This window comes from Galeopterus variegatus, unplaced genomic scaffold, assembly GCF_000696425.1.
Source record: "Galeopterus variegatus unplaced genomic scaffold, G_variegatus-3.0.2 Scaffold5031, whole genome shotgun sequence".
Classification (NCBI taxonomy): Eukaryota; Metazoa; Chordata; class Mammalia; order Dermoptera; family Cynocephalidae; genus Galeopterus; species Galeopterus variegatus.
Genome location: NW_007731142.1, coordinates 116278 through 126589, shown reverse-complemented (window position 1 = coordinate 126589; position 10312 = coordinate 116278). Strand labels below are relative to the sequence as shown.

The 10312-nt window shown below is 34.6% G+C and overlaps 1 protein-coding gene across 2 annotated transcripts in view; it reads right to left on the bottom strand.

The window, feature by feature from the left end:
- UHRF1BP1L (UHRF1 binding protein 1-like) overlaps positions 1-10312 on the bottom strand; it is an 84308-nt gene that overhangs the window by 6512 nt on the left and 67484 nt on the right. The window lies entirely within an intron of this gene.

Here is a 10312-nt window from a genome sequence, read left to right as displayed (position 1 = left end):
TAATTTATAAATTAGGCACAGTAAAAGATTAACAATAACTATAATATAAGGGAGGACTACTGTAACCCAATTTAAAAAATGGATGAAGAGTGTGAGTGAACATTTCTTCAAAGAAGATACACAAATGGCCAATGAACACCTAAAAAGACGTTTGATGTGTTAACCATGTAAATCAAAACCACAGTGATATACCATTTCATACTCACTATAATGGCTATAATAAAAAAGTCAGATAATAACAAGTACTGGCAATGATATTGAGAAGTTGGAACCCTTAAACACCACTAATAGTAAGCATATAAAACAGCATAGCCACTTTGGAAAAGTCTGGCAATTACTTAAATGGTTAAATATAGACTTACCATATGTCCCAGCAATTCCATTGCTAGGTAGAATTAAAGAGGAACAAAAATTTACATCCACACAAAAACTCATACATGAATGTTATTAGCAGTATTATTCATACTAGCCAAAAAGTGGAAACAACTAAATGTCTATCAAGTGATGAAAAAATAAATGTGTTATGTCCATACAATGGAACATTATTTGGCCATACAAAGGAATTAAATAATTACATATACAACATGGATGAACCTTCATTATTCTAAGTGAAAGAAGCCAGTCACAAAATATTGTATATTATATTATTCCACTTATATGAAGTGTCCAGAATAGGCAAATCCATACAGACAGAAAGTAAATTAGTGGGTGCCTGGGGCTGGGGGAGGAATAATTGAGGGAGACTGCTAGTGTGGGGGGTTTGGGGCATATTGAAAATGTTCTAAAAATTACTGTTGGGATGGTTATACCATCTGTGAGCATACCAAAAACCAACGAATTGTATACTTTAAATGGGTGAATGGTATGGTAAGACATGTGAATTATATCACAAAATGGTTGTTACTAAAAAATAATTATAAGAAACAAGGTAGGGAATATCTTTACACATCAATCTTTTTCTTACTTTTTGGATTACATGTAGCCAGAATAGGTTGCAAGGGAAGAGAAGCTCAACTCAAACTTGCTTTAAAAAAAGAAAATGTATTTGTTTTTGTAACAGGGGACTCCAGGTGATGGTGCTAGACTCAGGCACAGCTGGATATTAGAATTCTCATGGTGTCTTTAAGACCATCATTTTAGGAACCTGACTCTCTACTTCTCAGGTTCACTTTTCTTTCCCTCTGTGTTGGTTCAGTCATATAATGGCATAGGTAGCCACTGGTGACTCCAGACAAATAAGTTTTACAGCTTGTGACCCCTTCTCTCTCAGCATCCCTATAAATTCACAAAAAAGACATAATGCTTGGGTCAGAGTCAACTCATGGGCCACTTACCGTGTCCCAAGAGCTGAAATCTCTTCATTGGCCATGCTGGGTCCTATTCCTACTCTTGTGATGAGAACATATGATTGCCAGGTCTGTTAAAACCACATGGAATGAGGGAATGACAGTTCGCCAACTCAAATTATATTGATTGGGTAAAGGACACAAAGAGTAATTAAGATTTGTAATGAAGAACATGCTAATAATATTGATTTGATCATGACATACTGCACACAAACTCTGTACTCCAGAAATATGTATAATCAAAAATAAAGAAAAAAATAAAATTTTAGTACCTAAAAAAATAAATAAAAACCAATCAGAACTTTTAGTTAATGTTTCCAAAAACATAAAATTTATAAAAAAAAAAGTAAAATCTGTTCAACATAATTTCCCCATTAAAAAGATACTAAGTGGCTAGCATAAAATTTTAGTACCTAAAAAAATAAATAAAAACCAATCAGAACTTTTAGTTAATGTTTCCAAAAACATAAAATTTATAAAAAAAAAAAGTAAAATCTGTTCAACATAATTTCCCCATTAAAAAGATACTAAGTGGCTAGCTAAGTCAAAGAATAAAAACACTTTTAAAGCTTTTGTTCATTTTGCCAAATTATCCTCCATGATGACTGTATCAATTTTACCCCTATTTTATATATAAGAATGAAATAGTTCTATCTACATGGTCAAATGCCAGCATGTTGAGCTTCGGACTGTTCTTGGCTTTATTTTATTATAGTGGTCCCAAATCAGAAACTACTTATTACAATATTGTCTTACACCAATTATGGTTTTTTGTAATATAACTAGTAAAAAACAACAAAATTGTTGTACTGATTCAGACTAGAGTATCATTCAGCTTGGTAATGACTGTAAAAAAAATCCCAGAGTACTACATCATGGGAAATCCAAGTTCCTCTCTGCTCTTTCAACCTCAAAAGTCTAATAACACCCCTAAAGTACTACATGATTAATAACTTACAGTGCACTTTGGTTTTCAAACTTTTAAAGGAGCAAAACTCTTCTTTTAAGTGAAATCTGATATGGAATGCCAATATAAACTAAAGATAAAACCTGGTTACGCTGGCTGTTGTGAGGATATCAAAGTGCCCAGGGCCCATTCTATTCTGACTGTATCTCCCTACCCATAAACTCCTAAGAATAAAAGTCCACTGACTAAACAATTCTGAAACTCATTTTATTTCAATTACTGGGAGGTGGAGTAAAAAGAGAAAAGGGAAGGAGAGACAGAAGAGAAGAGGAAGAAAGATGAAGAGAGTGAAATAAGAAATGGGGTATAGCAGAAGCAGGGAGAAGAGGAGAATGAAAGGAGAGAAGATGGAAAAGAGAGGAACTTAATATATATTAGGGGAGATAAAGAGGGATAGAGAAGAATGGAGAGTAAAAAGGAAGAAAGACAAAGGAATGGGCAGAAGAGGCAGGAGTAAGAAAGTAAAAAGATGGGAAGTGTTGTAAGGAGAAGGGAAAGGACAGAACTTGTGAAGGATAGGGGTGATTGGAGTCTACTACTAGAACGATGATTTTCCTTTTATTTGCTTGAGAACAACTTCTTTCAAGTTTTTAGGGGCACTATTACGGTTCCACCATTATACTCTCTGATAAACAAATTTATGTTCCTCATGGATGAAACGTGCAGAATCTTCACTGCAGCATATATATTCTTTCTTGGGGCAGGCTCTGCCACTTACTTTCTAGCTGTTTGATCTTGAAAAAGTCACTCAACCCATTTAAACTTCAATTTCTTCATTTGCAAAATGGAGGAGATAAGAATATTTGCTTTAACGATCTCAAAATGTTATAAGAATTAAATGAGTTAAAATTTAATGGAAATGACCTTCATAAACAGGAAATCACTATGTGAATATTCTTATTAAAATTAATACTACAGTAAATAATTGACAAATATTTTTATTCAAATAGAAGATTTCTATTCATTTTTCTTTTCTGGTCACGGAGACACTCTTCTCAGTTTAGGTTTTATACCCTTCTTTCGGTTTGGTAATAAAAAAATCTTCCTGTATTCACAGTTTTGGAAGCATATCGTGATGCTTCTAAGGGTGTATATGGGGAAGAGAGGCTTATCACAGACCTCTAATTATACAATAAATACAAATATATTTAAATATAAATATACAATGCTCTCCTTCAAAACCCTTTTGGTTGATAATCAATGCCATAATAGGCCACTGTTCCAGACGGGAGTATGCCAGCTCTTACGTGTGTTGGATATAAAAAAAAATGTTGAGAGCCAGTGCACTACTGTTAAAGGTAGTTTATTTGTTAAATCCAACAGGAAATTTTAAATACAAATGAAACTTTTATTTATTGAGTCCCAAAGAAAATATCAACAGATTCCAAATCATAGAATTTACATATATATATTTAGCACTTGTCTAGTACATATATTTTTTCCATCACCTTATTTTCAGTGTTTTTGTATCATATTGCATTGGGGAAACATCTTCTATGCAGTATAAACCTGGGATTTTTTTTTTCAACTCTATCTTAGTGTTTCTTTTAACAAGGGAATTTAAGCCTTTCATTTTTACTGTGATGACTTTATTTCCTGTAATCTACTTTAATGTTTTCTATTTACCATGCTTTTTTCTTATTCCTTTTTTATCTTTTGTTGGATTAATTGGATATTTTTGGTCCAGTTTTTCCCCTGCTCTAATTATTTTTGGTCATCTAAGGTTAAGTATACAACATTAACAGATATTATTTAAACTTACACTGTTCTATAAAAGATTAGTGTTATTTTCCCTTTGAAAAAGACAAAAAATTTAGCTCAATTTTACTTCCCTTTTCTCTTTCCTTTTTCCCCACTGCAACATTTCATACTGACATCCTCAGGAATTTTAGTTGCACATTAAAAAAAAATGTATTCTAGGGGGGCTGGCCAGTTAGCTCACTTAAAAAACCATGGTGCTGATAACACCGAGGTCAAGGATTCAGATCTCTGTAACCAGCCAGCTGCCAAAAAGTTGAAATAAAAATAAACAAAAAATAAGAAAAGTATCCTTATACATTAACAATTGTTTAGACTTAACTCCAAGTTTTAATTGTTTCTTTACTTATCGTTATTCCTTAATTTCTCATTTTGACTAATTCCTTCCACTTTTATTTTTTATTTAATTTTAATTTTTTTTTTTTTTTGGTGGCTGGCCAGTACAGGGATCCAAACGCTTGACCTTGGTGTTACCAACACTGCATTCTAACCAACTCAGCTAACTGTCCAGCCCTCCTTCCATTTTTAAAAACTGTTTTTATATTGCCTTTAAAATAAAAGTTATTTGTTTTCCAACAGAACTTTGAAGATATTATTTAACTATCTTTTAGCATCCAGTGTTGGCAATAAAAAGCCTGATGCAAATAAGATTCTCATCCTTTGGCTTTTTAAAGCTCTCTAGAAGATTTCAGGACTTTTTTCTTTATTCTTGGTATTCTGAAATTTTACTGGTGAACAGTAAGAATGTTTAAAAAAATAAAAACAAAAAATAAGAATTGTTTTTCATTCACTTCGTTCTGCATTTGATCTGCAATTTGAAGACTTGTTTCTTCTTCAAATTTGGGAACTTTAATCTCTATTTTTCGTCTTACCTTTCATTTGTTCTCTTTTTGATACTCTCTTTACATAGATGTTAGAAATTCTGGATCTATCCTTCATATCTCAATGTTTTTAACATAATTTTTAAACATTTTTTCCTGTTTTTTGATGGGCCAGAAGTGGGAGAAAATACCTTTGTTCAACATTTTACAACCAAACTGTTCAATACAGCAGCCACTAGCCATATGTGGCTATTTAAATTAATTAAAAATTCAGTTCCTCGGGTGCACTAGTCACATTTCAAGTGCTCAACAGCCACCTAATTATAGATTACAGAACATTTCCATGATAGCAGGAATTTCTATTGAACACTGTTGTTCTAGATCACATATTCAAACTTCAGCTGTGTCCATTCTGTTTTGAAGCTGTTTTTAATTCACACACTCATTCAATAAGTATTTTTTAACACCTACCATGTAACAGTCATTGTTCTTAGGAGGCAGAAATACTAGTGTGCCTTGCAACTCCTGCTCTCATGCAACTTACATTCTAGTTAAGAAATAAACAAGAAAGAATATAGTATATCAAAGGCACTAAGCACCTATGGAGAACAATAAAGTAGGGTTAGAGAGAAAGTTGCTGCTGGGATAGAGGAAGGACGCATGAAAACCATTTCTATTACGGGGACATCTGAGCAGACACTTGCAGAAAGTGATGAAGTGAGGCATGTGGATATTTGAGGGAAGAACATTCCAAGTAAAGGGACCAGCAAGTAAAAAGGTCCTGAGGTAGGAGTATGATTGCTATGTTCAAGGACAGCAAGGAGGCCAGAGTGACAGGAGTGAATGGAGCAAATAGGAAGAATAGCAGGAGATAAGTTCAGAGAAAAGCAAACAGCAAGATCATGTAGGACCCTGCAGTTCATTGCAAGGACTTAAGTTTTTAGTTGGAATAAGAAAGCAAGCCAGTTGGGGGGTCTTGAGCTGAGAAGTAATATGAATAACATTTTAAAAATATCACTCCAGTTGCTGGGTTGACAATAGAGTATAGGGAAGCAAGGGCATAAGAAGAGACATCACTTAGAAAGCAATTGTAATAATTCAAGTGGATAACCAAAGTACTTAGGTTACGAGATGGCAGAAACAGGTCAGCCTCTGGGTATCTTTTTAAGGTAGAGCTGATTGATTTAATTAAGGTGGGCTATTATTTTTTACTTCAAAGATCACACTTTTAGTTTTCAACGATCTTTAACTGGTTATTTTCCATAACAGCTCATTCTTATTATATGAGTTCAAAATACTCTCGCCTGTCTAAGGATATTAACTGTTTCTTTATAAGTCTCCACTTTTCTTTAGCATCAGCTATATTATTCGATCTTTAACTGGTTATTTTCCATAACAGCTCATTCTTATTATATGAGTTCAAAATACTCTCGCCTATCTAAGGATATTAACTGTTTCTTTATAAGTCTCCACTTTTCTTTAGCATCAGCTATATTATTCAATTATTTCTTGTCTCTATCTGTAATGGTTTTTGTAGTAGACTTTTTGTCATCTGTTTTGGCTATCCATCATCTGAATACTTTTCTATATTTGAGGAATTTCATACTTTATGAGTTTTATGGGGAATAAAAATTGTTTCCTTCAATAAATGTTGGAAAGTACTAGTTACTCCATTTCCCAGGTTCCTTTCCATGCATGTGACCTAGCTATTGCCAATTAGATTTTCCCAGGTTTCTTTTCATGCATGTGATCTAGCTACTGCCAATTAGATACTCACCCTAGTGACAAGAGAAGGAAAGGAAGTAAACTGAACTCTCTCTCTTTCTGGAGGCGGCAGCAGTGACAGTAGCTGTAAAGTCAAGTTCCTGGCATAAAAGTGGAAACATTTGTGGCTGAAGCAGTTGCAGTCCAGCTGATTTTGTGAAGGAATAACGGCAGTAGTATAAACTATAAAATATACTGTTCAGCAACAGGCAGCAGTCTTTCCCATCAGACTGGGTTACACTGGGTTATACTGTGGTTTGGGGCATGAATCCTGGAAAATAAACCTTGAGCCTTGTTCCCTAGATCTCCCATGGTTCTAAAACTATACTTTACTCTGCCATAAAAAAGAGTGAAATACTCCCATTTGCTACAACATGGATGAACCTGGATAAACTTATGTTGAGTAAAACAAGCAAAGCACAGAGGGATAAATACCACATGTGCTCACTCATACATGGGAGCTAAGAGAGAAAGGAAGGCAGGAAAAAAAGACCACAGTAGTGCTGTGATCCAATAGAGGGAGGGAACATTCCTAGGGCTACAAATTGGAGTTGAGAGGAGTGGGGGAAGAAGAGAGAGGTTGGGGGATAATTGGGAGGGGACAAAGGATACAAAAGTAATTTCTGGTAATGGGTATGCCCCCAGTATGAATCTGGCCCCCACATCATAGGCAAGAGGGGGGACAATCAGCTTTGTATTTCATGATATTTGTAATAAATAAATAAATAATAAAAACTATACTCTTAAAACAAAAAAAACCCCAGCTCTACTGAAAAATAATTCACATTTCATATCATCCATCTATTAAAGTATACAATCCCAGGTACATTTAGGTTTTTAGTGTGCTCACAGGTGGTGCAACCATCACTACAATTACTTTTAAAATACTTCCATCATACTCAAAAACCCCCATACCTATTAGCAGTCTCTCCCCATTCTTTTCAAATCCCAGCCCCCTCAGACCTAGGCAACCACTAATTTGCTTTTTTCCTCTATGGATTTGCCTATTCTGGACATTTCACGTAAATGGAAACATACGATATATGGCCTTTTGTGATTGGCTTCTTTCACCTAGCATGATGTTTTCAAAGTTATCCATGTTGTAACATGCATATCATTCTTTTTATTGTTAAATAAATATGGATATACCCCATTTGTTTGTCCATTCGTTGCATGACGACAGATGGGTTGCTTTTTTTTTTTTTTTTAGCTATTATGGATATTGTTGCCATAAGCATTCTTGTACAAGTTTTGTGCATTTGTTTTGTCCATTCGTTGCATGACGACAGATGGGTTGCTTTTTTTTTTTTTTTAGCTATTATGGATATTGTTGCCATAAGCATTCTTGTACAAGTTTTGTGTGGACACACATCTTCATTTCTCTTGCATATATACCTAAGAGTGAAATCACAGAGTCATAGGTAACTCTGTTTAATGTTTTGAGAAACTGCCAAATTGACTCCAAAGCATTGGCATCATTTTACAATTCCAGCAACCTAGAAGGGTTCCAATTTCTCCACATCCTTGTCAACACTTATTATTATCTATCCTTTTGATTACAGACATCCTTGTGGGTGCAAAGTGATATCTCATTATGGTTTTGATTTGCATTTCCCTAACAACTGATGTTGTCAAGCATCTTTTCATGTACTTATTGGCCATTTGTATATCTTCTTTGGAGAACTCTTTTGCCCATTTTTAAACTGGGTTATTTACCTTTTTAGTATTTATCTTTTTAGAATTATAAGAGTTTTTTATACAGTCTAGTTACCATACTCTTATCAGATGTAATATTTGCAAATATTTTCTCCCAACCTGTGGGTTGTCTTTTCACATTCTTGATAGATTTTAAATTTTGGTAAAGCTCAATTTATCTTATTTTTCTTTTGTCAACTGTGCTTTTGGTATGTTATCTCAGAAGGCTTTGCTTAATCCAAGGGCATGAAGATTTACTCCTATGTTTTCTTTTAAATTTTCTTATAGTCTTTAGCTCTTACATTTAGGTTTCTGATCTATTTAGAGTAAATTTTTGTGTATGATATAAGAAAGGGGTCAATTCAGCTTCGTTCACGTGAATATCTAGTAGATCCAGCACCATCTGTGAAAAAGGCTATTCTTTCTCCCACTGAATTGTCTCGGCAGCCTTGTCAAAAATCAATTAATCATAAATATAAAGGTTTATTTCTGGACTGTCAATTCTATTCCATTCCAGTAATCTTTTAACAAGCACCTTTTCTATTCAATCAGCTAGAAACTGTTTCTTGCTTACAATTATGCACGCTGACTGGTACTGTTTTCTTGAAAGGTTTGAGAATTCTTGGATGTATACTGATCCTATTTTCTTGACTATGGCGGCTGTTTCTATTTACCATAGCTGATCTCTAGTGATTGTATGGGAGGAGGGGTTGTGCTGAGTGAGATATAATGAGTTTGTCAACTGGGTATGAAATCATTCTCTTCCTGGGTCTTAGAAGCTGCAGAATCTACCCTCAATGTTTTATTCTATATACAAACCCTACTGAAGCCTTCTAATGGGCAGAAGCTCAGGAGAGGATCTCAGAAAGCAGTGCCTAGATTATTCATGCTATTGCCTCAGGGACCCATTCTAATCTCAGTATCCTGTTCAGGAGATTTCTTCTATTTTTGAGGAGAAACTTCCCTAGTGTAGTTCTCTTGGAACTCCAGAACTCTCTTGGTTCCCTTTCTCACTCCTTCCCAGAGAAGAAGGTAAGATTTATCTGACTGATAAGTTTAAAAAAAAGAATTATATATGTGTGGTTCAGTCTCTTCTCACTTTGGTGTATGCCTTGCTTACAAAAGGGATGCATTTTGCTCTGCTTTTTCTGTCAGACAGACCTGTAGTTTTGGGAGCTAAAACATTTGCAAGAAAGAGCCATGTAGCAAGCCTATCTTCTCATAGACCTAACCTATCTTCTCCTGAGCTTTCACCAGTAATGAAGCTAACTTTTTGAACTTTGTTTGCCTGACTCCTGTTTGTCTCCAGTTGGTCTCAAATTCCAGAGAGGAAGACTCTTGAGTTAGAATTCTCCACAAACTGCTCCTACCTCAGCAACAGTCCTCTTTTTCATAGGTTTACATCAACACATGTCTCTGGTTTTGCCTTTCTGGTTTGCTCGCTGGTTTTACTCTTTTAAGAATTTCTGAAACATTGATGGTACTTATGATTCTTTTGCAGTACTGTTAATGACTTTATTCTTCTTTTTCATATGTGCTGTAATTTCATGAGGTTTTTGATAGGAGATAAAACGGACGCTATAAGTCCCTCATGTTTTACCCTCAACTACCTACTAAAAGAGTGAAGGCTAGAACCTCTAAGTCTACTGACTCATGCTCTTTCCACTACTCCACACAACCCTGTAAAACACAGTCCTTATGTCAGAGACCTTAAAAATCTTTTGAGTGGAGATATAAACATTAAAGGAGAACTTAATACATAGCAATATACTATAAGCTACTCATATACTAAAAAAAGTACCATAAGAATTATAAGAACTCAGATCAGATTACAAAGGCTTCATTGAAAAGGAAAAGCTAGAGATAATCTTGGAAGGAGGGACAAAATTTACATAGAGGATGAGCAATTCTAATGAGGAATAACAAAGCAAGTAAGAACATGAAGATGCAAAAGTGTGGGC